This window comes from Paramisgurnus dabryanus, chromosome 9, assembly GCF_030506205.2.
Source record: "Paramisgurnus dabryanus chromosome 9, PD_genome_1.1, whole genome shotgun sequence".
In the NCBI taxonomy this organism is placed as follows: domain Eukaryota; kingdom Metazoa; phylum Chordata; class Actinopteri; order Cypriniformes; family Cobitidae; genus Paramisgurnus; species Paramisgurnus dabryanus.
Genome location: NC_133345.1, coordinates 224,911 through 250,350, shown reverse-complemented (window position 1 = coordinate 250,350; position 25,440 = coordinate 224,911). Strand labels below are relative to the sequence as shown.

At 46.4% G+C, this 25,440-nt stretch overlaps 31 non-coding genes and 10 pseudogenes across 31 annotated transcripts; all 41 read left to right on the top strand.

Annotated features, from left to right (window-relative positions):
• The first annotated feature begins 2,738 nt into the window (after window positions 1-2,738).
• Window positions 2,739-2,857, top strand: LOC135759673 (5S ribosomal RNA). The gene has a single exon (XR_010536947.1). It is a non-coding gene; the product is annotated as a 5S ribosomal RNA (ribosomal RNA).
• A 125-nt stretch (window positions 2,858-2,982) lies between these two features.
• LOC135759624 (5S ribosomal RNA) lies at window positions 2,983-3,101 on the top strand. Its single transcript, XR_010536901.1, has one exon. It is a non-coding gene; the product is annotated as a 5S ribosomal RNA (ribosomal RNA).
• Window positions 3,102-3,226: 125 nt separating this feature from the next.
• Window positions 3,227-3,345, top strand: LOC135759623 (5S ribosomal RNA). The gene has a single exon (XR_010536900.1). It is a non-coding gene; the product is annotated as a 5S ribosomal RNA (ribosomal RNA).
• A 126-nt stretch (window positions 3,346-3,471) lies between these two features.
• On the top strand, window positions 3,472-3,590 carry LOC135759240 (5S ribosomal RNA; annotated as a pseudogene).
• Window positions 3,591-3,715: 125 nt separating this feature from the next.
• LOC135759263 (5S ribosomal RNA) lies at window positions 3,716-3,834 on the top strand (annotated as a pseudogene).
• Window positions 3,835-3,954: 120 nt separating this feature from the next.
• Window positions 3,955-4,073, top strand: LOC135759826 (5S ribosomal RNA). Its single transcript, XR_010537098.1, has one exon. It is a non-coding gene; the product is annotated as a 5S ribosomal RNA (ribosomal RNA).
• Window positions 4,074-4,194: 121 nt separating this feature from the next.
• LOC135759804 (5S ribosomal RNA) lies at window positions 4,195-4,313 on the top strand. The gene has a single exon (XR_010537078.1). It is a non-coding gene; the product is annotated as a 5S ribosomal RNA (ribosomal RNA).
• A 121-nt stretch (window positions 4,314-4,434) lies between these two features.
• LOC135759300 (5S ribosomal RNA) lies at window positions 4,435-4,553 on the top strand (annotated as a pseudogene).
• A 125-nt stretch (window positions 4,554-4,678) lies between these two features.
• Window positions 4,679-4,797, top strand: LOC135759948 (5S ribosomal RNA). Its single transcript, XR_010537216.1, has one exon. It is a non-coding gene; the product is annotated as a 5S ribosomal RNA (ribosomal RNA).
• A 126-nt stretch (window positions 4,798-4,923) lies between these two features.
• LOC135759891 (5S ribosomal RNA) lies at window positions 4,924-5,042 on the top strand. The gene has a single exon (XR_010537161.1). It is a non-coding gene; the product is annotated as a 5S ribosomal RNA (ribosomal RNA).
• Window positions 5,043-5,162: 120 nt separating this feature from the next.
• LOC135759361 (5S ribosomal RNA) lies at window positions 5,163-5,281 on the top strand (annotated as a pseudogene).
• A 121-nt stretch (window positions 5,282-5,402) lies between these two features.
• On the top strand, window positions 5,403-5,521 carry LOC135759661 (5S ribosomal RNA). The gene has a single exon (XR_010536936.1). It is a non-coding gene; the product is annotated as a 5S ribosomal RNA (ribosomal RNA).
• Window positions 5,522-5,646: 125 nt separating this feature from the next.
• Window positions 5,647-5,765, top strand: LOC135759198 (5S ribosomal RNA). Its single transcript, XR_010536752.1, has one exon. It is a non-coding gene; the product is annotated as a 5S ribosomal RNA (ribosomal RNA).
• Window positions 5,766-5,886: 121 nt separating this feature from the next.
• LOC135759803 (5S ribosomal RNA) lies at window positions 5,887-6,005 on the top strand. Its single transcript, XR_010537077.1, has one exon. It is a non-coding gene; the product is annotated as a 5S ribosomal RNA (ribosomal RNA).
• Window positions 6,006-6,126: 121 nt separating this feature from the next.
• Window positions 6,127-6,245, top strand: LOC135759126 (5S ribosomal RNA). The gene has a single exon (XR_010536683.1). It is a non-coding gene; the product is annotated as a 5S ribosomal RNA (ribosomal RNA).
• Window positions 6,246-6,370: 125 nt separating this feature from the next.
• On the top strand, window positions 6,371-6,489 carry LOC135759205 (5S ribosomal RNA). Its single transcript, XR_010536758.1, has one exon. It is a non-coding gene; the product is annotated as a 5S ribosomal RNA (ribosomal RNA).
• Window positions 6,490-6,615: 126 nt separating this feature from the next.
• On the top strand, window positions 6,616-6,734 carry LOC135759444 (5S ribosomal RNA; annotated as a pseudogene).
• A 120-nt stretch (window positions 6,735-6,854) lies between these two features.
• On the top strand, window positions 6,855-6,973 carry LOC135759316 (5S ribosomal RNA; annotated as a pseudogene).
• A 120-nt stretch (window positions 6,974-7,093) lies between these two features.
• On the top strand, window positions 7,094-7,212 carry LOC135759942 (5S ribosomal RNA). The gene has a single exon (XR_010537210.1). It is a non-coding gene; the product is annotated as a 5S ribosomal RNA (ribosomal RNA).
• Window positions 7,213-7,333: 121 nt separating this feature from the next.
• Window positions 7,334-7,452, top strand: LOC135759802 (5S ribosomal RNA). Its single transcript, XR_010537076.1, has one exon. It is a non-coding gene; the product is annotated as a 5S ribosomal RNA (ribosomal RNA).
• Window positions 7,453-7,573: 121 nt separating this feature from the next.
• LOC135759852 (5S ribosomal RNA) lies at window positions 7,574-7,692 on the top strand. Its single transcript, XR_010537123.1, has one exon. It is a non-coding gene; the product is annotated as a 5S ribosomal RNA (ribosomal RNA).
• Window positions 7,693-7,817: 125 nt separating this feature from the next.
• On the top strand, window positions 7,818-7,936 carry LOC135759622 (5S ribosomal RNA). The gene has a single exon (XR_010536899.1). It is a non-coding gene; the product is annotated as a 5S ribosomal RNA (ribosomal RNA).
• A 126-nt stretch (window positions 7,937-8,062) lies between these two features.
• On the top strand, window positions 8,063-8,181 carry LOC135759145 (5S ribosomal RNA). The gene has a single exon (XR_010536701.1). It is a non-coding gene; the product is annotated as a 5S ribosomal RNA (ribosomal RNA).
• A 120-nt stretch (window positions 8,182-8,301) lies between these two features.
• Window positions 8,302-8,420, top strand: LOC135759465 (5S ribosomal RNA; annotated as a pseudogene).
• Window positions 8,421-8,541: 121 nt separating this feature from the next.
• On the top strand, window positions 8,542-8,660 carry LOC135759650 (5S ribosomal RNA). Its single transcript, XR_010536925.1, has one exon. It is a non-coding gene; the product is annotated as a 5S ribosomal RNA (ribosomal RNA).
• A 125-nt stretch (window positions 8,661-8,785) lies between these two features.
• Window positions 8,786-8,904, top strand: LOC135759975 (5S ribosomal RNA). Its single transcript, XR_010537243.1, has one exon. It is a non-coding gene; the product is annotated as a 5S ribosomal RNA (ribosomal RNA).
• Window positions 8,905-9,025: 121 nt separating this feature from the next.
• Window positions 9,026-9,144, top strand: LOC135759801 (5S ribosomal RNA). Its single transcript, XR_010537075.1, has one exon. It is a non-coding gene; the product is annotated as a 5S ribosomal RNA (ribosomal RNA).
• Window positions 9,145-9,265: 121 nt separating this feature from the next.
• LOC135759851 (5S ribosomal RNA) lies at window positions 9,266-9,384 on the top strand. Its single transcript, XR_010537122.1, has one exon. It is a non-coding gene; the product is annotated as a 5S ribosomal RNA (ribosomal RNA).
• Window positions 9,385-9,509: 125 nt separating this feature from the next.
• LOC135759621 (5S ribosomal RNA) lies at window positions 9,510-9,628 on the top strand. The gene has a single exon (XR_010536898.1). It is a non-coding gene; the product is annotated as a 5S ribosomal RNA (ribosomal RNA).
• Window positions 9,629-9,753: 125 nt separating this feature from the next.
• On the top strand, window positions 9,754-9,872 carry LOC135759398 (5S ribosomal RNA; annotated as a pseudogene).
• Window positions 9,873-9,992: 120 nt separating this feature from the next.
• Window positions 9,993-10,111, top strand: LOC135759360 (5S ribosomal RNA; annotated as a pseudogene).
• A 121-nt stretch (window positions 10,112-10,232) lies between these two features.
• LOC135759964 (5S ribosomal RNA) lies at window positions 10,233-10,351 on the top strand. Its single transcript, XR_010537232.1, has one exon. It is a non-coding gene; the product is annotated as a 5S ribosomal RNA (ribosomal RNA).
• A 126-nt stretch (window positions 10,352-10,477) lies between these two features.
• LOC135759220 (5S ribosomal RNA) lies at window positions 10,478-10,596 on the top strand. The gene has a single exon (XR_010536772.1). It is a non-coding gene; the product is annotated as a 5S ribosomal RNA (ribosomal RNA).
• Window positions 10,597-10,716: 120 nt separating this feature from the next.
• On the top strand, window positions 10,717-10,835 carry LOC135759123 (5S ribosomal RNA). Its single transcript, XR_010536679.1, has one exon. It is a non-coding gene; the product is annotated as a 5S ribosomal RNA (ribosomal RNA).
• A 125-nt stretch (window positions 10,836-10,960) lies between these two features.
• Window positions 10,961-11,079, top strand: LOC135759838 (5S ribosomal RNA). The gene has a single exon (XR_010537110.1). It is a non-coding gene; the product is annotated as a 5S ribosomal RNA (ribosomal RNA).
• A 121-nt stretch (window positions 11,080-11,200) lies between these two features.
• On the top strand, window positions 11,201-11,319 carry LOC135759800 (5S ribosomal RNA). Its single transcript, XR_010537074.1, has one exon. It is a non-coding gene; the product is annotated as a 5S ribosomal RNA (ribosomal RNA).
• A 1,664-nt stretch (window positions 11,320-12,983) lies between these two features.
• LOC135759761 (5S ribosomal RNA) lies at window positions 12,984-13,102 on the top strand. Its single transcript, XR_010537035.1, has one exon. It is a non-coding gene; the product is annotated as a 5S ribosomal RNA (ribosomal RNA).
• Window positions 13,103-24,439: 11,337 nt separating this feature from the next.
• Window positions 24,440-24,558, top strand: LOC135759620 (5S ribosomal RNA). Its single transcript, XR_010536897.1, has one exon. It is a non-coding gene; the product is annotated as a 5S ribosomal RNA (ribosomal RNA).
• A 125-nt stretch (window positions 24,559-24,683) lies between these two features.
• Window positions 24,684-24,802, top strand: LOC135759901 (5S ribosomal RNA). The gene has a single exon (XR_010537171.1). It is a non-coding gene; the product is annotated as a 5S ribosomal RNA (ribosomal RNA).
• A 172-nt stretch (window positions 24,803-24,974) lies between these two features.
• LOC135759619 (5S ribosomal RNA) lies at window positions 24,975-25,093 on the top strand. Its single transcript, XR_010536896.1, has one exon. It is a non-coding gene; the product is annotated as a 5S ribosomal RNA (ribosomal RNA).
• A 124-nt stretch (window positions 25,094-25,217) lies between these two features.
• On the top strand, window positions 25,218-25,336 carry LOC135759290 (5S ribosomal RNA; annotated as a pseudogene).
• The last annotated feature ends 104 nt before the right edge of the window (window positions 25,337-25,440 follow it).

Sequence of the window (25,440 nt, the reverse complement as noted above, 5' to 3'; positions counted from 1 at the left end):
AGCTGACAAAGACAAACAAACAACACGCATGACAAAAACACAGATTATCTGAACATGAACAACCACTAAAGGGTATGTAAACTGATTGTGTTAGGTCGGAACTGATTAAGGTTAAAATTAATGAGGTTAGATTGGCCTTGATATTGAACATAGGCCAGAACATGTTTGTATAAAAAAAAAGATACTACAAAGTGCACTTTAACAGCAACATAAATCATAATAAAAACAAATACAAGAACATTCTTAAGCAAAACTGTAAAGGGCATTTTTTTTACTTTTGAACTATATAAATAAATAGATTGTACTTGCTGAAGCACTTAAAAAAAACAAACAAACAAACAAACAAACAAACAAGCCTTTTTCTCTCTCATACAGATGGCACAGGAGAAGTGGCATCACACAGGTAAGTTATTTACACAGTTATTTATAGTTATTTACACAGTTCTCCTCTTTTCTAACTCGTACACCACATTGTCAAACCCAGATGTGGTGGATTTCCCAGTGTATGGACAGTAGGAAAATATCTTCTGGGTGCTTTCAGACACTTTGTCCTTGGAAGGTGTGTACCTCTTCCACTGTCCACCACAATTAGCCATGTGGCAAGCCCCACATGGCCGCAAGGACTTGTTTGGCATGAATGCCTTGACTGTTGGTGCTGGAGGTACAAAGCTCCTGGCTGCACGATGGCCCACGAAACAAGACGGGGGAACCTGCGGCTGTGCGGGGAAAACCAGCAGTATGGGTGCTGTCGATACGGGGGGATCCATAGGTGGGCACAGCAGGCTTTGGCCGGAGGTGGGTGGACGCAGCAGGCCTTGGCAGAATGGTGGTGGGCGCAGCAGGCTTTGGCCGAGTGGAGGAGGACGACGCCATGGGCTGAACGGGCTGGTTCACAGAAGACACAGGTTTTGGCTCTTCAACAAATAATCTGGAAATATAAAATAAACATGTAATGAGTATTGATATGACATGTGTGCTATTTGCTTTCCACAGCCAACAGGTGAAACAAAGTGCTTATGACAACTTACCTCCGCTTCTCACCACGCCTTTTTCCAGCCTCGTGATGAACGTGCTGGTATTGGACCTGAGGCCGATCTGGCGTTGTGAGGGATGTTGGCAGCACAGGAGCTTCCGGGAACGGTGCATCAGACAGCACTTTCAGGTGAGGCATCACCTTCGACAGTACCATCACCCCGTAGTTGGCATTTTTCTCCTTCGTGGGGGTGAAGGTCGAAAAGGACTTGGCGTTCAAGTTGGGCAGTGGAGTGGCGAGACCGCCGAGGATGGGGTTGTCTCGGACTCGCTCTGCAATCCTCTTATACTGTCCCTTCAAAGAAGCCGTGACCTGGCTGGGGGAGGTTAGCTGATTGTCCGGTGCTCGGTTCTTCAGCATCTTGGAGGAGGAGGTAGAGCAGTCGACTGTCCTCGGTCACAAGTGCCGCCTGAGCGTACCTCATGCAGCAAACTTGGTCTTCTGGGCTGTTCTGAATCCGTTGTCACTGAAAATGATATCATGACATTTTGTGTAGGTGTAATACATGTTTAATTATCCATTTCATCATAGGTTTCAACTGTTATTGAACTCACAGACAGCAGTTGTTGTCCTCGTACACAACCTTTGGAGCAGGAGCGTTGGCACGGCAAAAGCGGGCGACCAGACCTCTGGCCATGTGTGCGTAACACCGCTCGGACCCGGACTCCACCACCACCGTGGTCAAGAACTGACCCCACTCATTCAGCACGCTGGTGACTTACTGCATGGTGCCCTGGCCGTCGTTGTAGATCTTCCCTTGAGAATCTATAAAAACAATGCAGAACATTCATTATGTGGTATTTTAACAGTCAGTCTGTTCTATATGATCACATTGATCATTGACAAGTTTACACTTCTAAAGCATATCTATTTACACAGTGAATTTCAACTCCACACTGTTGTAACAACATCTCTATGTTCTTAAGAAGTGAGTCTGATCACGTTTTTGAAGTATTTCCAGGGATTTTCCGGTCATTTCATCGGCGACTGGCAGCTCATTAATTCATTTTCAGTGCATTCGTTTAATATAAAACATATATTATTTAATATAAGCATATTTAAGCTTTACATTTCGAGTCCACAAAGTAATAATACAATAATCTGGTCGCATTTTAAATGCATTTTAGAGATCAAACCTAGCTATTTTAATCTAAACAAGTGGTGCTAGCCTAGTCAATCGGTGGTGTCAGTACGGCGCTAACGAGATATTATCATGTAAAACCTTGAATATCAGGCAAATTATCAAAAAACATATCGTGTTTCATTCACTACTTGGCACACAAATATAACAAACGTACCTGTGTGAGTAAATAAACACAGTCGAATCGCTCCTCAATGACACCGACTCCAATGTGAATATTTACCAGTCCTGAATAAATTAGATGACGTTTTCCGATCCTCGCTCAATGATTGGTCCGTTGAGCGCGAGCTCTGCTCAGCATTGCTCAACCATTGGCTGATCGCTGCTCAGCATTGCTCAACCATTGGCTGATCGCTGCTCAGATCTGCTCAACCATTGGACGGCTGACGATCGCTTAGGTACTTGGAGGGGAACTTGCTTGGGAATACCAGGTTCTGTAAGCATTTAATTAATTATTTATTTATGTCATTTTTTCCCATGAATGCGATCTTTCTGTAAGCGTTCACTGATGTCATGGCGTTGCCACATAAGTCTTGAAGTGTCTATCGAAGCGAGTCAGCACTCGCTTACGGCCACACCACCCTGAGCACGCCCGCTCTCGTCTGATCTCGGAAGCCAAGCAGGGTTGGGCCTGGTTAGTACTTGGATGGGAGACCGCCTGGGAATACCAGGTGCTGTAAGCATTTAATTAATTAATAATTTTTTTATGTCATTTTTTCCCATGAATGCGTCCTTTCTGTAAGCGTTCTCCCATGGCATGGCGTTGCCACATTAGTTTTGAAGTGTCTCTCGAATCAAGTCCACACTCGCTTACGGCCACACCACCCTGAGCACGCCCGCTCTCGTCTGATCTCGGAAGCCAAGCAGGGTCGGGCCTGGTTAGTACTTGGATGGGAGACCGCCTGGGAATACCAGGTGCTGTAAGCATTTAATTAATAAATTTTTTTTTTATGTCATATTTTCCCATGAATGCGTCCTTTCTGTAAGCGTTCTCCCATGGCATGGCGTTGCCACATTAGTTTTGAAGTGTCTCTCGAATCGAGTCTGCACTCGCTTACGGCCACACCACCCTGAGCACGCCCGCTCTCGTCTGATCTCGGAAGCCAAGCAGGGTCGGGCCTGGTTAGTACTTGGATGGGAGACCGCCTGGGAATACCAGGTGCTGTAAGCATTTAATTAATTAATAATTTTTTTTATGTCATTTTTTCCCATGAATGCGTCCTTTCTGTAACCATTTACCGATGTCATTGCGTTGCCACATTAGCCTTGAAGTGTCTCTCGAATCGAGTCAGCACTCGCTTACGGCCACACCACCCTGAGCACGCCCGCTCTCGTCTGATCTCGGAAGCCAAGCAGGGTCGGGCCTGGTTAGTACTTGGATGGGAGATTGCCTGGGAATACCAGGTGCTGTAAGCATTTAATTAATTAAATATTTATTTATGTCATTTTTACCCATGAATGCGTCCTTTCTGTAAGCGTTCTCCCATGTCATGGCGTTGCCACATTAGTTTTGAAGTGTCTCTCGAATCGAGTCCGCACTCGTTTACGGCCACACCACCCTGAGCACGCCCGCTCTCGTCTGATCTCGGAAGCCAAGCAGGGTCGGGCCTGGTTAGTACTTGGATGGGAGACCGCCTGGGAATACCTGATGCTGTAAGCATTTAATTAATTAATTATTTATGTCATTTTTCCCATGAATGCGTCCTTTCTGTAAGCGTTCTCCCATGGCATGGCGTTGCCACATTAGTTTTGAAGTGTCTCTCGAATCAAGTCTGCACTCGCTTACGGCCACACCACCCTGAGCACGCCCGCTCTCGTCTGATCTCGGAAGCCAAGCAGGGTGGGGCCTGGTTAGTACTTGGATGGGAGACCGCCTGGGAATACCTGGTGCTGTAAGCATTTAATTAATTAATTATTTATGTCATTTTTTCCCATGAATGCGTTCTTTCTGTAAGCGTTCACTGATGTCATGGCGTTGCCACATAAGTTTTGAAGTGTCTATCGAATCGAGTCGGCACTCGCTTACGGCCACACCACCCTGAGCACGCCCGCTCTCGTCTGATCTCGGAAGCCAAGCAGGGTCGGGCCTGGATAGTACTTGGATGGGAGACCGCCTGGGAATACCTGGTGCTGTAAGCATTTAATTAATTAATTATTTATGTCATTTTTTCCCATGAATGCGTTCTTTCTGTAAGCGTTCACTGATGTCATGGCGTTGCCACATAAGTCTTGAAGTGTCTATCGAATCGAGTCGGCACTCGCTTACGGCCACACCACCCTGAGCACGCCCGTTCTCGTCTTATCTCGGAAGCCAAGCAGGGTCGGGCCTGGTTAGTACTTGGATGGGAGACCGCCTGGGAGTACCAGGTGCTGTAAGCATTTAATTAATTAAAAATTTATTTATGTCATTTTTTCCCATGAATGCGATCTTTCTGTAAGCGTTCACTGATGTCATGGCGTTGCCACATAAGTCTTGAAGTGTCTATCGAAGCGAGTCAGCACTCGCTTACGGCCACACCACCCTGAGCACGCCCGCTCTCGTCTGATCTCGGAAGCCAAGCAGGGTCGGGCCTGGTTAGTACTTGGATGGGAGACCGCCTAGGAATACCAGGTGCTGTAAGCATTTAATTAATTAATTATTTTTTTTATGTCATTTTTTCCCATGAATGCGTCCTTTCTGTAACCATTTACCGATGTCATTGCGTTGCCACATTAGCCTTGAAGTGTCTCTCGAATCGAGTCAGCACTCGTTTACGGCCACACCACCCTGAGCACGCCCGCTCTCGTCTGATCTCGGAAGCCAAGCAGGGTCGGGCCTGGTTAGTACTTGGATGGGAGACCGCCTGGGAATACCTGGTGCTGTAAGCATTTAATTAATTAATTATTTATGTCATTTTTCCCATGAATGCGTCCTTTCTGTAAGCGTTCTCCCATGGCATGGCGTTGCCACATTAGTTTTGAAGTGTCTCTCGAATCAAGTCAGCACTCGCTTACGGCCACACCACCCTGAGCAAGCCCGCTCTCGTCTGATCTCGGAAGCCAAGCAGGGTCGGGCCTGGTTAGTACTTGGATGGGAGACCGCCTGGGAATACCAGGTTCTGTAAGCATTTAATTAATTAATTATTTATGTCATTTTTTCCCATGAATGCGATCTTTCTGTAAGCGTTCACTGATGTCATGGCGTTGCCACATAAGTCTTGAAGTGTCTATCGAAGCGAGTCAGCACTCGCTTACGGCCACACCACCCTGAGCACGCCCGCTCTCGTCTGATCTCGGAAGCCAAGCAGGGTTGGGCCTGGTTAGTACTTGGATGGGAGACCGCCTGGGAATACCAGGTGCTGTAAGCATTTAATTAATTAATAATTTTTTTATGTCATTTTTTCCCATGAATGCTTCCTTTCTGTAAGCGTTCTCCCATGGCATGGCGTTGCCACATAAGTCTTGAAGTGTCTATCGAAGCGAGTCAGCACTCGCTTACGGCCACACCACCCTGAGCACGCCCGCTCTCGTCTGATCTCGGAAGCCAAACAGGGTCGGGCCTGGATAGTACTTGGATGGGAGACCGCCTGGGAATACCTGGTGCTGTAAACATTTAATTAATTAATTATTTATGTCATTTTTTCCCATGAATGCGTCCTTTCTGTAAGCGTTCTCCCATGGCATGGCGTTGCCACATAAGTTTTGAAGTGTCTATCGAATCGAGTCGGCACTCGCTTACGGCCACACCACCCTGAGCACGCCCGCTCTCGTCTGATCTCGGAAGCCAAGCAGGGTCGGGCCTGGATAGTACTTGGATGGGAGACCGCCTGGGAATACCTGGTGCTGTAAGCATTTAATTAATTAATTATTTATGTCATTTTTTCCCATGAATGCGTTCTTTCTGTAAGCGTTCACTGATGTCATGGCGTTGCCACATAAGTCTTGAAGTGTCTATCGAATCGAGTCGGCACTCGCTTACGGCCACACCACCCTGAGCACGCCCGCTCTCGTCTGATCTCGGAAGCCAAGCAGGGTCGGGCCTGGTTAGTACTTGTATGGGAGACCGCCTGGGAGTACCAGGTGCTGTAAGCATTTAATTAATTAAAAATTTATTTATGTCATTTTTTCCCATGAATGCGATCTTTCTGTAAGCGTTCACTGATGTCATGGCGTTGCCACATAAGTCTTGAAGTGTCTATCGAAGCGAGTCAGCACTCGCTTACGGCCACACCACCCTGAGCACGCACGCTCTCGTTTGATCTCGGAAGCCAAGCAGGGTCGGGCCTGGTTAGTACTTGGATGGGAGACCGCCTGGGAATACCAGGTGCTGTAAGCATTTAATTAATTAATTATTTTTTTTATGTCATTTTTTCCCATGAACGCGTCCTTTCTGTAACCATTTACCGATGTCATTGCGTTGCCACATTAGCCTTGAAGTGTCTCTCGAATCGAGTCAGCACTCGTTTACGGCCACACCACCCTGAGCACGCCCGCTCTCGTCTGATCTCGGAAGCCAAGCAGCGTCGGGCCTGGTTAGTACTTGGATGGGAGACCGCCTGGGTATACCTGGTGCTGTAAGCATTTAATTAATTAATTATTTATGTCATTTTTCCCATGAATGCGTCCTTTCTGTAAGCGTTCTCCCATGGCATGGCGTTGCCACATTAGTTTTGAAGTGTCTCTCGAATCAAGTCAGCACTCGCTTACGGCCACACCACCCTGAGCAAGCCCGCTCTCGTCTGATCTCGGAAGCCAAGCAGGGTCGGGCCTGGTTAGTACTTGGATGGGAGACCGCCTGGGTATACCTGGTGCTGTAAGCATTTAATTAATTAATTATTTATGTTATTTTTCCCATGAATGCGTCCTTTCTGTAAGCGTTCTCCCATGGCATGGCGTTGCCACATTAGTTTTGAAGTGTCTCTCGAATCAAGTCCGCACTCGCTTACGGCCACACCACCCTGAGCACGCCCGCTCTCGTCTGATCTCGGAAGCCAAGCAGGGTCGGGCTTGGTTAGTACTTGGATGGGAGACCGCCTGGGAATACCTGGTGCTGTAAGCATTTAATTAATTAATTATTTATGTCATTTTTTCCGATGAATGCGTTCTTTCTGTAAGCGTTCACTGATGTCATGGCGTTGCCACATAAGTTTTGAAGTGTCTATCGAATCGAGTCGGCACTCGCTTACGGCCACACCACCCTGAGCACGCCCGCTCTCGTCTGATCTCGGAAGCCAAGCAGGGTCGGGCCTGGATAGTACTTGGATGGGAGACCGCCTGGGAATACCTGGTGCTGTAAGCATTTAATTAATTAATTATTTATGTCATTTTTTCCCATGAATGCGTTCTTTCTGTAAGCGTTCACTGATGTCATGGCGTTGCCACATAAGTCTTGAAGTGTCTATCGAATCGAGTCGGCACTCGCTTACGGCCACACCACCCTGAGCACGCCCGCTCTCGTCTGATCTCGGAAGCCAAGCAGGGTCGGGCCTGGTTAGTACTTGGATGGGAGACCGCCTGGGAGTACCAGGTGCTGTAAGCATTTAATTAATTAAAAATTTATTTATGTCATTTTTTCCCATGAATGCGATCTTTCTGTAAGCGTTCACTGATGTCATGGCGTTGCCACATAAGTCTTGAAGTGTCTATCGAAGCGAGTCAGCACTCGCTTACGGCCACACCACCCTGAGCACGCCCGCTCTCGTCTGATCTCGGAAGCCAAGCAGGGTCGGGCCTGGTTAGTACTTGGATGGGAGACCGCCTGGGAATACCAGGTGCTGTAAGCATTTAATTAATTAATTATTTTTTTTATGTCATTTTTTCCCATGAATGCGTCCTTTCTGTAACCATTTACCGATGTCATTGCGTTGCCACATTAGCCTTGAAGTGTCTCTCGAATCGAGTCATCACTCGTTTACGGCCACACCACCCTGAGCACGCCCGCTTTCGTCTGATCTCGGAAGCCAAGCAGGGTCGGGCCTGGTTAGTACTTGGATGGGAGACCGCCTGGGAATACCTGGTGCTGTAAGCATTTAATTAATTAATTATTTATGTCATTTTTCCCATGAATGCGTCCTTTCTGTAAGCGTTCTCCCATGGCATGGCGTTGCCACATTAGTTTTGAAGTGTCTCTCGAATCAAGTCAGCACTCGCTTACGGCCACACCACCCTGAGCAAGCCTGCTCTCGTCTGATCTCGGAAGCCAAGCAGGGTCGGGCCTGGTTAGTACTTGGATGGGAGACCGCCTGGGAATACCAGGTTCTGTAAGCATTTAATTAATTAATTATTTATGTCATTTTTTCCCATGAATGCGATCTTTCTGTAAGCGTTCACTGATGTCATGGCGTTGCCACATAAGTCTTGAAGTGTCTATCGAAGCGAGTCAGCACTCGCTTACGGCCACACCACCCTGAGCACGCCCGCTCTCGTCTGATCTCGGAAGCCAAGCAGGGTTGGGCCTGGTTAGTACTTGGATGGGAGACCGCCTGGGAATACCAGGTGCTGTAAGCATTTAATTAATTAATAATTTTTTTATGTCATTTTTTCCCATGAATGCGTCCTTTCTGTAAGCGTTCTCCCATGGCATGGCGTTGCCACATAAGTCTTGAAGTGTCTATCGAAGCGAGTCAGCACTCGCTTACGGCCACACCACCCTGAGCACGCCCGCTCTCGTCTGATCTCGGAAGCCAAGCAGGGTCGGGCCTGGTTAGTACTTGGAAGGGAGACCGCCTGGGAATACCTGGTGCTGTAAGCATTTAATTAATTAATTATTTATGTCATTTTTTCCCATGAATGCGTTCTTTCTGTAAGCGTTCACTGATGTCATGGCGTTGCCACATAAGTTTTGAAGTGTCTATCGAATCGAGTCGGCACTCGCTTACGGCCACACCACCCTGAGCACGCCCGCTCTCGTCTGATCTCGGAAGCCAAGCAGGGTCGGGCCTGGATAGTACTTGGATGGGAGACCGCCTGGGAATACCTGGTGCTGTAAGCATTTAATTAATTAATTATTTATGTCATTTTTTCCCATGAATGCGTTCTTTCTGTAAGCGTTCACTGATGTCATGGCGTTGCCACATAAGTCTTGAAGTGTCTATCGAATCGAGTCGGCACTCGCTTACGGCCACACCACCCTGAGCACGCCCGCTCTCGTCTGATCTCGGAAGCCAAGCAGGGTCGGGCCTGGTTAGTACTTGGATGGGAGACCGCCTGGGAGTACCAGGTGCTGTAAGCATTTAATTAATTAAAAATTTATTTATGTCATTTTTTCCCATGAATGCGATCTTTCTGTAAGCGTTCACTGATGACATGGCGTTGCCACATAAGTCTTGAAGTGTCTATCGAAGCGAGTCAGCACTCGCTTACGGCCACACCACCCTGAGCACGCCCGCTCTCGTCTGATCTCGGAAGCCAAGCAGGGTCGGGCCTGGTTAGTACTTGGATGGGAGACCGCCTGGGAATACCAGGTGCTGTAAGCATTTAATTAATTAATTATTTTTTTATGTCATTTTTTCCCATGAATGCGTCCTTTCTGTAACCATTTACCGATGTCATTGCGTTGCCACATTAGCCTTGAAGTGTCTCTCGAATCGAGTCAGCACTCGTTTACGGCCACACCACCCTGAGCACGCCCGCTCTCGTCTGATCTTGGAAGCCAAGCAGGGTCGGGCCTGGTTAGTACTTGGATGGGAGACCGCCTGGGTATACCTGGTGCTGTAAGCATTTAATTAATTAATTATTTATGTCATTTTTCCCATGAATGCGTCCTTTCTGTAAGCGTTCTCCCATGGCATGGCGTTGCCACATTAGTTTTGAAGTGTCTCTCGAATCAAGTCAGCACTCGCTTACGGCCACACCACCCTGAGCAAGCCCGCTCTCGTCTGATCTCGGAAGCCAAGCAGGGTCGGGCCTGGTTAGTACTTGGATGGGAGACCGCCTGGGAATACCAGGTTCTGTAAGCATTTAATTAATAAATTATTTATGTCATTTTTTCCCATGAATGCGATCTTTCTGTAAGCGTTCACTGATGTCATGGCGTTGCCACATAAGTCTTGAAGTGTCTATCGAAGCGAGTCAGCACTCGCTTACGGCCACACCACCCTGAGCACGCCCGCTCTCGTCTGATCTCGGAAGCCAAGCAGGGTCGGGCCTGGTTAGTACTTGGATGGGAGACCGCCTTGGAATACCAGGTGCTGTAAGCATTTAATTAATTAATTATTTTTTTTATGTCATTTTTTCCCATGAATGCGTCCTTTCTGTAACCATTTACCGATGTCATTGCGTTGCCACATTAGCCTTGAAGTGTCTCTCGAATCGAGTCAGCACTCGTTTACGGCCACACCACCCTGAGCACGCCCGCTCTCGTCTGATCTCGGAAGCCAAGCAGGGTCGGGCCTGGTTAGTACTTGGATGGGAGACCGCCTGGGTATACCTGGTGCTGTAAGCATTTAATTAATTAATTATTTATGTCATTTTTCCCATGAATGCGTCCTTTCTGTAAGCGTTCTCCCATGGCATGGCGTTGCCACATTAGTTTTGAAGTGTCTCTCGAATCAAGTCAGCACTCGCTTACGGCCACACCACCCTGAGCAAGCCCGCTCTCGTCTGATCTCGGAAGCCAAGCAGGGTCGGGCCTGGTTAGTACTTGGATGGGAGACCGCCTGGGAATACCAGGTGCTGTAAGCATTTAATTAATTAATAATTTTTTTATGTCATTTTTTCCCATGAATGCGTCCTTTCTGTAAGCGTTCGCCCATGGCATGGCGTTGCCACATAAGTCTTGAAGTGTCTATCGAAGCGAGACAGCACTCGCTTACGGCCACACCACCCTGAGCACGCCCGCTCTCGTCTGATCTCGGAAGCCAAGCAGGGTCGGGCCTGGTTAGTACTTGGATGGGAGACCGCCTGAGAATACCTGGTGCTGTAAGCATTTAATTAATTAGTTATTTATGTCATTTTTTCCCATGAATGCGTTCTTTCTGTAAGCGTTCACTGATGTCATGGCGTTGCCACATAAGTTTTGAAGTGTCTATCGAATCGAGTCGGCACTCGCTTACGGCCACACCACCCTGAGCACGCCCGCTCTCGTCTGATCTCGGAAGCCAAGCAGGGTCGGGCCTGGATAGTACTTGGATGGGAGACCGCCTGGGAATACCTGGTGCTGTAAGCATTTAATTAATTAATTATTTATGTCATTTTTTCCCATGAATGCGTTCTTTCTGTAAGCGTTCACTGATGTCATGGCGTTGCCACATAAGACTGGTTAAGGCCCACATAACAACCAGCCTACCTGCCACATTTGACCCCTTCCAGTTTGCATACCGTCCCAAGCGTTCCACTGATGATGCCATAGCAACAGCACTTCACCTCAGTCTGGCCCATCTGGAGAACAAAAACAGTTGTGTGCGCATGCTGTTTATCGACTTCAGCTCTGCCTTTAATACAGTCATTCCACAACATCTGGTGAAAAAACTTAGTACTGTAGGCATCAGTACCCCACTCTGCAACTGGCTATTAGACTTTCTTACCAACCGACCACAGACAGTAAGAGTTGGCAAAAACTCTTCTAAGACCACCATCATGAACACTGGGGTCCCTCAAGGGTGCGTGTTGAGTCCCCTGTTGTTTACACTGATGACTCACGACTGTTGTACCAGACACAACTCAAACCATATCATCAAGTTTGCAGACGACACAACAGTGGTGGGCCTCATCAATAACGACGACGAGTCAAACTACAGAGATGAGGTGCTCCAACTCATTAACTGGTGTGATAACAACAACTTACATCTCAATGTTACTAAAACAAAGGAAATAATTGTGGACTTCAGGAGAAATCACAAACCACACACACCCCTTACCATCAACGGTAGCATTGTGGAATCAGTGAAAAGCACCAAGTTCCTGGGGGTGCATATCACTGATGACCTGTCATGGTCCACCAACACCACTTCTCTTGTGAAGACAGCTCAGCAACGCCTTCATTTTCTACGTAGGATGAGAAGAGCCAACCTCCCCCCACAGGCACTCACCAACTTCTATAGCGGTGCCATTGAGAGCATCCTTACCAGCAGTCTCTCAGTCTGGTATGGCAGTTGTTCTGCTGCTGACAGGAAAGCTCTACAGAGGGTTGTGAGGTCAGCTGAGAAGATCACCAGATCAGCTCAACCATCAATCCAAGACATATACTCATCTCGCTGCCACAAAAGAGCCATCAACATCATCAAAGACCCCACCCACCCCACACACAAACTGTTCACCCTCCTACCATCTGGCAAGCGATACAGGAGTATGCGTTGCAAGACTACAAGATTCAGCAACAGTTTTTTCCCACAAGCCATCAGATTGCTTAATTCATTCATGAAAACTGGACTATAAATCCCCACCCTAATAACTCATACTGACTAAGATTTGTGGAAATCATGTCTGCAAAAGGCTCCTATAATATAAGTTAAACAATACGTTTTATTATCTCATGCTGCTTTTGCACTTTGCACTTTGCCATGTTGCACCTTATGTTGCACTTATTACAAAATTACCTCATCCTGACTACACTTTTGGGGCGTTGCAATAAGTTTAATAACTGTAAACTTCATAACTGTTGTCCATCTGTTAAATATTTATTTGTACTTTTCTAGTGGTGTCCTATGTCTAATCTTATGTTTAGTTTGTCTTAGTGAGTGTGGAATCCTTTTTAATACTGCACATTGGAGTATGGGAGAAACGCAATTTCAGTCTGCTGTGTAATGTACTGTTGCATGGTTTTGATTGACAATAAAGTAAACTTGAACTTGAACTTGAACTTGAAGTGTCTATCGAATCGAGTCGGCACTCGCTTACGGCCACACCACCCTGAGCACGCCCGCTCTCGTCTGATCTCGGAAGCCAAGCAGGGTCGGGCCTGGTTAGTACTTGGATGGGAGACCGCCTGGGAATACCTGGTGCTGTAAGCATTTAATTAATTAATTATTTATGTCATTTTTTCCCATGAATGCGATCTTTCTGTAAGCGTTCACTGATGTCATGGCGTTGCCACTGTAGCGATTCAGCGGGAGGAGGGGAATAAAGTTATTTGAAACACAAAACCTCCGACTGTAATACTACGGGGATTCCCAAGGGAATCTTAGATTTTAGCTCAAAAGGGAATATTATGTATAACTAACTGTAATTAATTATACAAGTTTATCAGGTTTTACCTGGCGTAGCAGAATTAATAATAACAATTAATTAATATGTTCGTCCACCGAAGACATATATCCATAATCGTATATTAACGTCTAAGAAATGTTAATTTCATGGCCTTTAAAATTAACCTTCTTACTGATATACAGTGCTACTCGCAGCGTGTAGCTGGATCAAAAGGCAGAAATAGTGACTTTAATTTCGTGAGCATTGAACACAGAAACAATTCAATTGTGAAAATGCAAAACCGGTTTATTAACTACAAAACGAAGTACACACAATGACTAACTAAACATACACATATACAATAACATAAAACATAGATGAGAAAGAAAAGACTGAAAAGCTAGAGAGAGAGAGAGAGAGAGTAAAAGATTGGCAATAGCACTATTGCTTAACATCTGCACAAACCATCGGAAAATCTCTAAGGATCGCCTTAATTTTCATAAGGGGTAAAGCTTAAACATCAGCGAGTAGAACAAGGTTAATACTTGCATTTGGCTCTTTGTGATGTAGTACGAAGTGTCTGGTGCGCGCGGGTGCGAGCAGAGAGAGAGAGAGAGATAATCCAGGTGTGCTCGTAAGTCCGTTTGTTGTTCCGTATGGCGGAGTGTTCCGCGTAAATTGTCCGAACTCGAAGTGCAAAGTGCAAGCCAGGAAATTACTGTCCCGAAGAGTAGGACAGGGCTCAGAGAAAAGATGATGAATCCGAGGGACTCTGGGTGAGTCTCAGCGAGTTTCCAAACTGCGCTGGCGAATTGAGCTATTGAGCGCTGAGCGCTGAGCAACTGAGCAACTGAGCAACTGAGCAACGATGGCTTGGACGATAGGCCGTTTTGACCTTTCACGCGCCCAGCCCATTTTAGGTGAAATGACCAATGTGCGAAGTGTTCGATCGCGCGGGAAACAAGCCTTTGTTCTTTCAGACATCACATTTGCGTAAATGCCAAATGATAAAAGTTTGTTTCCATAACTCTTCAAATCGATATTAAATGACATTGATGCGGCTTATGGTAATATGATACATAGAAATGATTAGGAAATAAAGAGTGGATTAATTTGATACTAGACAAGACATGGGTTTAAGATCACGTTGAATAATAATTTCATACCTAAGATATGAACCATGCTACAGTGAACAAAATCTAACTAAAGTGTTAACACACAGTTACATCACACATACACGATCATGCAGTAAAGGGATATAAAATATATATACATTTAAACAGCTCATTGTGATCTTTAAATGTGGTTTCATCACAGACATATAGTCTGTGCCCCCTGCTGTGTCTCTGGCGGTCGTCATTCGATCGGCTCGGATGGAGCTCCTTTGAACCTCCTTTTACGACGGCATTTGTTTTAATTGTTGCCCACTTTACAGCCTTGATAGGTGATAGAGGAGACAGGGTTATCTAATTATCACAATTTTAGGGCTGTTGAAATCCAGATGCCAAATGGCCCCAATCTGACTCCGAGCCATTTGCTACATATCCCCCCTTCATGGCCACCAGGGTCTTGAGAGACTTTGGTGGGCGATGGTTCAATAGGCGATGGTTGGACAGGTCATTTGGTCTGGATGGCAGGTGTATCTTAATTTTCTGCAGCGCTTCTGCGTGCCTGCAGAGGGGTGATTTCGATGAGGTTGGGCTCTTGCTCGGCTTGTGTGTCTTGCTTCCCACGGTTCCGCTTGAAGGCTCGAGGGAGGGCAGCTGTGCACTTGTTCACTGTTTCCTGCATCCCGCTGACTCTTCGGTACAGGATGAAAGCGAGGCCAAGAGTAAGGGCATATCCTACTCCTGTGGAGAGGCACAGTACCGTGTCAGCGGCGGTCCAGGCTCGGACAACAGGGAGGCTGTGCATAGCTGGCATCCGAGCAAGTGTCTGGAGGGCAGTGTCGATGGGCGTGACATCAATTAGTTGGGTCCCCCCTTCTGCAATCCTCATCTCCAGTTCAGGGTCTAAAGTGAAGTTGTGGTCCCTGAAGAAAGTTGAAATTTCCAGTTCGGTGTGGTACTCCTCACTGGGAAGGTGATAGAGTGCGAGTTCATCGATGTGAAGAATCGCATCCTTTGGAACTTGAATCCACATCGTCTGGTTTGGTAGACTGATGCGGGTGGCTGTGTCGTGTTGGTCGTAGGTCAAAATGGCTGTGCTGGCTGGGGTGTTGACCAGCCATCGGTCACCTACGATTTCTGCTTGGGTGTTAGTGACCTCGGCTCGTGGTTTAGCTGAGGCAGGACAACGAGAGTCAATCTTCATGGGCCGCAGCCCACAGATGCCGTCAGTGTTGTCCCGAAGGAAAGGTTTGCTGGGGCAGAGATAATGAATGTCTTTAGTGAGGCTGCACATGCGCAGGTTTGGTGCAAGGTACAGCTGTTCATTGCTGTCATGGTAAGCCACAACGTCGGGGGTGCGTATTCTGATGTGGGTGTTTCCCTGCCAGAAGCCAACATTGACAATGTCTTTGAGTCTGTAGATGTTGTGTGACTCAATGATTGGCAGGTTTATCAGAAAAGCAAGTTCGCCTTGTTCTGGGGCTATGCTTAAGGGAATTGCGCTACCTAGGGAGTAGGCCAGATGCGCCTGCAGAGTGTTTGTTGGCCCTGCAGTGGCAGAGGATAAAATGGTCTGTACCAGGCTTAGGGGTACCAGGTAGGGTGGAATTCTACCCATGGCTAGACTGTCCACAGAGGAGCTCACCTCGCGCAGCATGTCTGACATCAGAGCTGTGACCAGTTGAGAATAGGCATGATCCACCTGCAGTACTGAGAAAATCTGTTTCAAAGAGTTCACCGTTTGTTTCAGTGCGACACTGTGTGTGTTGAGAATTACGACAGTATCTTTTAAGGATTTTCCCATGGTTTGCAGTGATTTGCTCTGAGCTGTCAGTTGTTCTCTCAGTTGAGGTATTTCCTCCTGGATCTCATTCACATGTCGTCTCACCGTGGCTATGCTGACTGCATTGACACTGGTGACTCCAATGTTGAACAAAGTTCCGACTGCTGCGGCGGCTCCGAGTAGGGCCCCCAGGAACCGCTTGGGGCGCTTAGTTTGTCCGCTGAGATCTGCTTGTGTGACAGTCATCTTCTGAAGTTGGTACAGCATGTGTTTGATGTCGGCCTCTGCGTGAAACATAGCGTTCTGCGCCCATCGTTCTCCTGCCCAACTGGTTTCTGGTGCTGATGCTGTGTAGTGTGCTCTGTAGACATCACGGGGGTTGAGTCGGACATAGACTTTTTGGCTATGTGTTCTGCAGTTCGTGATCAGGAGTCCGGGTTGCTCTTTTAGGACGATGCCTGAGGCTGGACCCGGCGACACGATTTCAGGTTGCGACCACCCCCCCTGTAGGCTGATGTACAGGACCGTGATCCACAGCAGCATCCTGGTGACAGAGAGAGAGAGAGAGAAAGAACAATAGGTGAGCGCTACAGGTTCTTGTTTGGTCAGGACAGCTCTCTTTCTTTTCATTAGCGGCTGTTCCCTAGGTGGCAGAGTTCTAGTGAGGAGGCAGTGTGGAGGGAGTTTGGCCTGGTTAGTGCTAGTCCCCCCTCTACTGTCATGCCAAAATGTTGAGTGTCTCTTGACTTGGTTCCGGTGGACCCATCTGAAAATTGGTTCCTTCTGACTCCTGCCCATCTTGATCCGGTATGCAACGGGAGAGAGTTTGTCCACAATCTCATGAGGTCCTGTCCAGTGTGGCAGAAATTTCTTTGACAGCTGCTGGTGAGCTGTCTGAATTGGCGGGGCGAAACTGTAGTACCAGATCTTGGTCGTTTGAAAAGCGAAGGTCGTTCCCAGATGAAGTTCATCCAGATACTGGTGAGTGATGTATGCTGTGGTCTGGGTGGTGTCATTGGGTGCTGGAAAGCATTCTACCAACTTTGTGAATTGGCAGATGACCGTGAGAAAGTGTTCGTTGCCCCTCGTTGACCTGGGTAATGGTCCAACCCAGTCTATCTGGAGGGCTGACGATGGGAAGTTGACACCTCTTTTTTGCAGTGGTGCCCATTGGTTTGGGTTAGCCGGATGGAACTGGCAGCAAACCAGACATCCCTTGATGTATTGTGCTACATCCTGCTGCATTTCAGGCCAGTATGCCACCTGTTTCAGTGTTTCATACATGGCTTTTGTGCGGTGGTGTCCGGCACATGCTGTGTCATGCGCATACATCAGTATGACCCCCCTATGGGCCTGAGGAACCATAAGCGCAGGTGTCGTGCGGTCATCAGGGACATACCCGAGGATGTTGTGTTTTATGCGCAGCAGGTGCCTGACATCGCCGAGGTGTTTGCGGGTTGGAGCAGCAGACAGGTCATAGTTTGTGATAGGGTAGGTGGAGGGGTCTGAGAGGTGGTTTAACATAGCTTGGGTAGCGATGTTAAAGGCTTGTAGTTTCTGATGATCTGCATCATCCTGCATGGCATCTGCATCTTTTAAATTCTGTTGAACTTGTGCGTCAAGTCCTGGGTATGGCTCTGAGTCTTTGGCTGGATGCAGAGTGCAGAGCAGTGAACTTTTGGATTTTAGGTCTGAGACAAAGTTCCCGCGGCTGGCTGGGGGGTCGTCCATGACCTGTGTGACCTGGCAGTTTACCTCAGATGATCTGGCTGATTGAAAGGGTAAAGGTTCTCGCACTTGAGCCCAAATTTTTAACTGTTTAAAGTCCATTAAGGGTTTAAAGCGGTCTAGCAGGTCTTTGCCAATGAGGACTGGGTATGAGTCCATTGGTGAGATGTACACAGGGTGTATGATGCTCATAGGACCGATTGTCAGGTGGATGGGAATCACCTGTTGCAGTTGAACTTCAGTCTGGCTGTAAGACTGCACATTCAGCATACACCTTTGGGGTTTAAGGGTCAAATTTTGGGCCTTAGCTCTGTTCTGGAGTCTGGTGAAAAGCTGGGATGACATCAGCGTTAGGTCAGCTCCGGTGTCGACGAGGGCTTCTAGTTCGACCTCATTTTCCAAGGTGATGGATAGACATAGCTTTTTGGCTTCTCCTCTTTCGATCAGGTTTCCCAGGAGGCTTGGTACTGGGGCTGTTGTATTAATAGGCAGGCAGTTAAGGCTGGTTTCCTGTGACTCTGTAGGGAAGGAGACAGTTAACACAGCACTCTCTGGTACTTGCAGGCTTTGGTTGGTCGGTGTCTGAGATATTGTTTGTACGCCAAAGTCTTTGGTTTGTGAAATGAATAAGGAGTCGGGTTTGTCTTCGTGGTCCTGCTTGTGGGGCCTCTTTTGGATTAACTCCTTCAATATTCTCAGAATCTCTGCTGATTCAGACGTGTCTGTGTCACTCTGTTTCTGGGGTAGTTCAGGCTTAACCTTGCTCTGTGTGTATCGATGTTGACTGTTACCAGTTTTTGATCTGCCAGGTGCAGGACGGTTACCTCTAGGTCGTCGGCCAGGTTCCCACGAGCCGCCACCCTTCTGGTTGTCTGATGAGTTTGGCCGGCTCCATGACCTCTCGGCGCGTCCCATTTGGTGCTTGGGACGAGCCCCTTCATGGCCGTACCATTCCTGGCTGGCTGTAAAGTCTCTTGACCCTCTGTTGAAAGGTCTTTCACTGTGGCGCGGTCGTGCGCCCTCCAGTGGTAGTTCAGGGTACAGTTCAGAGACAGGGAGAATGACAGGGTTTTTAACAGTCTTTTCAGAGGCCACTCTTTGTTTACCATAAGCTTTATGGGCCAAGTCCCGCAACTGCCTGGTTGTCATCGTGCGAGGGCAGGCCATAACCCCTAAGTGTTGGCTTACTGTGAAATGAAGATTTCGCAGGAAAAGGGTCCTGAAGTTAAAGTCCTCCTCCATTCCTGGCTCATTCCGTGAGCCAAAGTAAGCTCGCCTGAGTCTGTTGTAGTAGGCCTGTGGAGTTTCGTTTCTGCTCTGTTTGAGGTCCATTGCTGTAACTAGTCCTTGTTCTAACTCTGGATCCGAAAACTCTTCTATTAAAGCCTTTTTCAGCTGCTCGTAATCCATCTTGACGTTTTCTGGCTGCCGGTCAAGGAAACTCCTCACCTCACGACTGGAAGTAACCCGTAGCAGATACAGTTTGTCTTTTGTGGTTACATTTGGCAGTGTTTGCACATAAAAGTCAATGTCCTGCAGGTAAGAATGGATATCATGGCCACCTGCAGGCTCTGGGGTAAATGTTGGGATATTTCTAGCCAGCTTGTCGAGGTCTTTGGGTGCCACGCCGGGCATGTCTGCAGGTGACCTCGGGAAATTTGTTTGTTCCCACCCCTCTGTGGTAGTGAGAGGTTCTGGGATGCTGGCTGATGTCTTTAACAGTGGGCTCCCGCCCACCTTTTCAACAGAAAAGCTTTGGTGGGGGGGTGCAGGCTCACTGGTTGAATGAAAGGGAAAGGTTGCTATTTCCCTTACTTGTTCAGCTTGCAGTTTATACGCATAAATGAGTTCTCTTTGGGCGAAGTCCAGGTCGTCCCTAGCCTGGTCTCGTTGCTGAGCCAGAGCTCGACCTTCATCTCGAGACGCTCGCAGGTGATTCTCACAGGCCTTCAGCTTGGCATCACGTTCCTTCAGTTCTGCCTTTGCTCTCACCAGAAGATGTTCAGCCTGCTGAAGCTTTCCATACAGCTCTTCTCTGGCTGTCTTTTCCTGTTGCTCCTTGTGCTCTGTGTCTGTGCGGAGTTTTGACAAGGCCTCTTGGAGTTGTCCAATCTCGTCCTTTAGCCTCCAGTGTTCCTCCTCCGTCGATGGGTGTTGATCCTCTAATCCCTGTGTCAGCTGATCTAGACGATTCTGCGCCTCCTCCTGATTCCTCCGTGCCTCTGCCGCTTGGAGCTGTAGAGCTGCTGCATCCTGTTCCAGTTGGGCGATGTTCCTTTCGCCCAGTTTACGCTGGATGATGAGGTTGTGAGCGATGGCACCTGTGATCTTGGCTATATCCTTGTGACTGTAGCTCCTCGTTGGGTCGAGGGCTATGAACTTGTTCAGGGTGCCGTCGAGTTGCTCTCTTTCCAAGTGTTGCAGTTCATTGGCGAGGTTGGGCAGGAGTTCAGATGTCACAGCGCTGAGCCAGGCCTCTAGCTGGTCCCAGTGGTTGACAGGGCTTGGTGATCTGGACATGTTGATACACTGATAGAAGAGAAAACACAAAGAGCCAATGCGAGTCCGCACAGTTCAACGAGCTACGGCAATAAAATATATATATATGTGTGGGCTATGAGCTTATTATCAGGGCCTTTCTCCAGCGGCACAGATAATCAATGTGGGGGGAAAAAAAAAACAAAGTTTAGTAATTTGTCGCTTTGTTAAAACCTATAGGTCGCCTTGGACATTTGGTTAATCGAGCGTATTACTAATGAATTCTCCTAATGGTTTGTGCAGTTTTGCTCTTTCAGCCCAAAATAAAGTGAATCAAAATAATTAAAATTGATTAATTATAATGATTAAAATAAAATAAAACAAAATAAAATAAAGAATGAGGAGGATAGGTTGCTGGAAATGAAATAGGAACGGAAAAGAGAGGAAAAAAAAACAAATAAATAAAAAAAAAAAAAAAAAAATAATAATAATAATAAAAATAATCTGAAAATGGGAATTGAGACAGCCAACAGACTAAGTCCTAAGGCTGGGAAAATGAAGAGGATAGGAGGTGGAAAAGGGGTTTCCTGTTTCAGCTTAGCAGGTTCTCTACCCTAGATTTGATGACAGGGCCTTACAGGGAGAGGGCACTATGGAGTCATGCGAGCTAGGGGAGTGGCTTAGCTAGAGTGGCTGGGCTAGACCCAACGTGAGAGGGATCTGGTGCCTCTAGTGGCTACAGAGGGGAGAAAAATGCATCTCTTTTACACTAACACCTGTTGACTATTTAAGACAACCCAGGGTGGAACACAGAGACAAGGCGCTTCCCTGAGCACGCAGCCAAGAGTGCCGGGCCTTCTGCCCTCCCCACCTCGACCGCTCAACAGTCACGCCCTTCACACCGCCAGGCCGCACTCAAAGGTGTCACCCACCAACTGGCACTGCCGCTAGGGCTTTGTGTGTCAGCTGGCACGGTTAGCGATTGGAGTGCCCGGTGGCAGAGGTCGCACTGTGTCTTGCTGCCTAAGGTGCTAAAGGAGGGAGCTACCGCAGCACCCCGACTGTACACACTCGAGTCAGTTCCACGGGACCGGTCTCTTGTAGAACTCACCGCTGGCGAAGTCCTGATTCATCTATCAAGTGTTAGCTTTAAAGAGATGCACAGGGGCTTATCCTATTGCACCAGTTAAAACATAAATGAATTCACTGAGAATGGGACTTATGGGGCTGAATTCTATTCACAGTAAAGAATTGATTCAATTAAAATTTAAAATAAATCAAACTGCATTAAATTTAAATTTAAACTTAATTAAAATACAATCTCTACAATAGAAAAGAGAACAGGAAAGTAAGGAGCGAGAGAGAACAGCAAAAATGAAATAAAATAAAATAAATCAAAATAAAATAAAAATTAAATAAAGAAATAATAAATTAATAAAGCCACAGCAATATTAATTATCATTTATCATTTAAGACCATAACCTTCAATATGTAGGAAATAAAACTACAAAGTAGTAGAATAACCTAGTCATTGAAGTAAGGTCAAAATTCCAAGTTTGACTCCTGTCATACACTTCCCAAAAGAGTTTATGAGAGGGCCAAACGAACTTTCCCCACCAGATGGCGATATTTCGCCCAACAAACAAAGAAAGCGGAAGTCAGGCGTAAAGTAGAGAAGAAGGAGAAGTGTTAGACACTCAAGACTGACATCTAGTGTTAGAACTAGGTAGTACGCTTTAAACTGACAAAGATTCGCTTCTATTCAACAATTACATCGGCGGCCGCTCCGTTGCTAAGACGACGGATGTAATTTGCTCATGTTTGCGCTGCCTATTTTAATTTTGGCTTAGTTACCGGGACACGCAATAAACAAAGAGTCCAACGTGCTTTATCGTACGTTGTGACTATAAATACTTGATCAAGTTTTCATCTCCTTAAAAAAAAATTGAAGTCTTACCCTCGGTGCTTTCAATTAAAAAAAATCCACGTACGTGAATAAAATGGAAAAATACAATAGACAGCTTCTCTAATTGCAAATCATTTCCTGGAGATTAAACAAAAAGGCCTTATCAGATGGGAGTACTCACTCGACCACCGCTTCGCTCTACATAAAGGAATTCTACTCTTTATTAGGCGGAATCAGACAGTAATGCAGCGTATCAAAGTGTTTTTAATACGGTTACCTTAAAGACTGCAGTTAGCTATACATAACAGGGGCGCGAGTCTGTTACGTCCTGAAAATGATACAGGAAAATACATTTTCATTCATACAAATAAAGAACGAAATCAGTTATAGCTGATAGTTCTTTTTCATTCACACAATGCAAAAACACATTTGACTTGTAACTGGTTTGCTCAGAAAATAATGTTTAAATCTGCCCGCGCGTTCTCCACCATTAATATGTAGCGATTCAGCGGGAGGAGGGGAATAAAGTTATTTGAAACACTAAACCTCCGACTGTAATACTACGGGGATTCCCAAGGGAATCTTAGATTTTAGCTCAAAAGGGAATATTATGTATAACTAACTGTAATTAATTATACAAGTTTATCAGGTTTTACCTGGCGTAGCAGAATTAATAATAACAATTAATTAATATGTTCGTCCACCGAAGACATATATCCATAATCGTATATTAACGTCTAAGAAATGTTAATTTCATGGCCTTTAAAATTAACCTTCTTACTGATATACAGTGCTACTCGCAGCGTGTAGCTGGATCAAAAGGCAGAAATAGTGACTTTAATTTCGTGAGCATTGAACACAGAAACAATTCAATTGTGAAAATGCAAAACCGGTTTATTAACTACAAAACGAAGTACTAAACATACACATATACAATAACATAAAACATAGATGAGAAAGAAAAGACTGAAAAGCTAGAGAGAGAGAGAGAGAGAGTAAAAGATTGGCAATAGCACTATTGCTTAACATCTGCACAAACCATCGGAAAATCTCTAAGGATCGCCTTAATTTTCATAAGGGGTAAAGCTTAAACATCAGCGAGTAGAACAAGGTTAATACTTGCATTTGGCTCTTTGTGATGTAGTACGAAGTGTCTGGTGCGCGCGGGTGCGAGCAGAGAGAGAGAGAGAGATAATCCAGGTGTGCTCGTAAGTCCGTTTGTTGTTCCGTATGGCGGAGTGTTCCGCGTAAATTGTCCGAACTCGAAGTGCAAAGTGCAAGCCAGGAAATTACTGTCCCGAAGAGTAGGACAGGGCTCAGAGAAAAGATGATGAATCCGAGGGACTCTGGGTGAGTCTCAGCGAGTTTCCAAACTGCGCTGGCGAATTGAGCTATTGAGCGCTGAGCGCTGAGCAACTGAGCAACTGAGCAACTGAGCAACGATGGCTTGGACGATAGGCCGTTTTGACCTTTCACGCGCCCAGCCCATTTTAGGTGAAATGACCAATGTGCGAAGTGTTCGATCGCGCGGGAAACAAGCCTTTGTTCTTTCAGACATCACATTTGCGTAAATGCCAAATGATAAAAGTTTGTTTCCATAACTCTTCAAATCGATATTAAATGACATTGATGCGGCTTATGGTAATATGATACATAGAAATGATTAGGAAATAAAGAGTGGATTAATTTGATACTAGACAAGACATGGGTTTAAGATCACGTTGAATAATAATTTCATACCTAAGATATGAACCATGCTACAGTGAACAAAATCTAACTAAAGTGTTAACACACAGTTACATCACACATACACGATCATGCAGTAAAGGGATATAAAATATATATACATTTAAACAGCTCATTGTGATCTTTAAATGTGGTTTCATCACAGACATATAGTCTGTGCCCCCTGCTGTGTCTCTGGCGGTCGTCATTCGATCGGCTCGGATGGAGCTCCTTTGAACCTCCTTTTACGACGGCATTTGTTTTAATTGTTGCCCACTTTACAGCCTTGATAGGTGATAGAGGAGACAGGGTTATCTAATTATCACAATTTTAGGGCTGTTGAAATCCAGATGCCAAATGGCCCCAATCTGACTCCGAGCCATTTGCTACACCACATAAGTCTTGAAGTGTCTATCGAAGCGAGTCAGCACTCGCTTACGGCCACACCACCCTGAGCACGCCCGCTCTCGTCTGATCTCGGAAGCCAAGCAGGGTCGGGCCTGGTTAGTACTTGGATGGGAGACCGCCTGGGAATACCAGGTGCTGTAAGCATTTAATTAATTAATAATTTTTTTATGTCATTTTTTCCCATGAATGCGTCCTTTCTGTAAGCGTTCTCCCATGGCATGGCGTTGCCACATTAGTTTTGAAGTGTCTCTCGAATCAAGTCCGCACTCGCTTACGGCCACACCACCCTGAGCACGCCCGCTCTCGTCTGATCTCGGAAGCCAAGCAGGGTCGGGCCTGGTTAGTACTTGAATGGGAGACCGCCTGGGAATACCAGGTGCTGTAAGCATTTAATTAATTAAATATTTATTTATGCCTGGGAATACCTGGTGCTGTAAGCCTTTAATTAATTAATTATTTATGTAATTTTTCCCATGAATGCGTCCTTTCTGTAAGCATTCTCCCATGGCATGGCGTTGCCACATTAGTTTTGAAGTGTCTCTCGAATCGAGTCAGCACTCGCTTACGGCCACACCACCCTGAGCACGCCCGCTCTCGTCTGATCTCGGAAGCCAAGCAGGGTCGGGCCTGGTTAGTACTTGGATGGGAGACCGCCTGGGAATACCAGGTGCTGTAAGCATTTAATTAATTAATTATTTTTTTATGTCATTTTTCCCATGAATGCGTCCTTTCTGTAACCATTTACCGATGTCATTGCGTTGCCACATTAGCCTTGAAGTGTCTCTCGAATCGAGTCAGCACTTTTTTACGGCCACACCACCCTGAGCACGCCCGCTCTCATCTGATCTCGGAAGCCAAGCAGGGTCGGGCCTGGTTAGTACTTGGATGGGAGACCGCCTGGGAATACCAGGTTCTGTAAGCATTTAATTAATTAATTATTTATGTCATTTTTTCCCATGAATGCGATCTTTCTGTAAGCGTTCACTGATGTCATGGCGTTGCCACATAAGTCTTGAAGTGTCTATC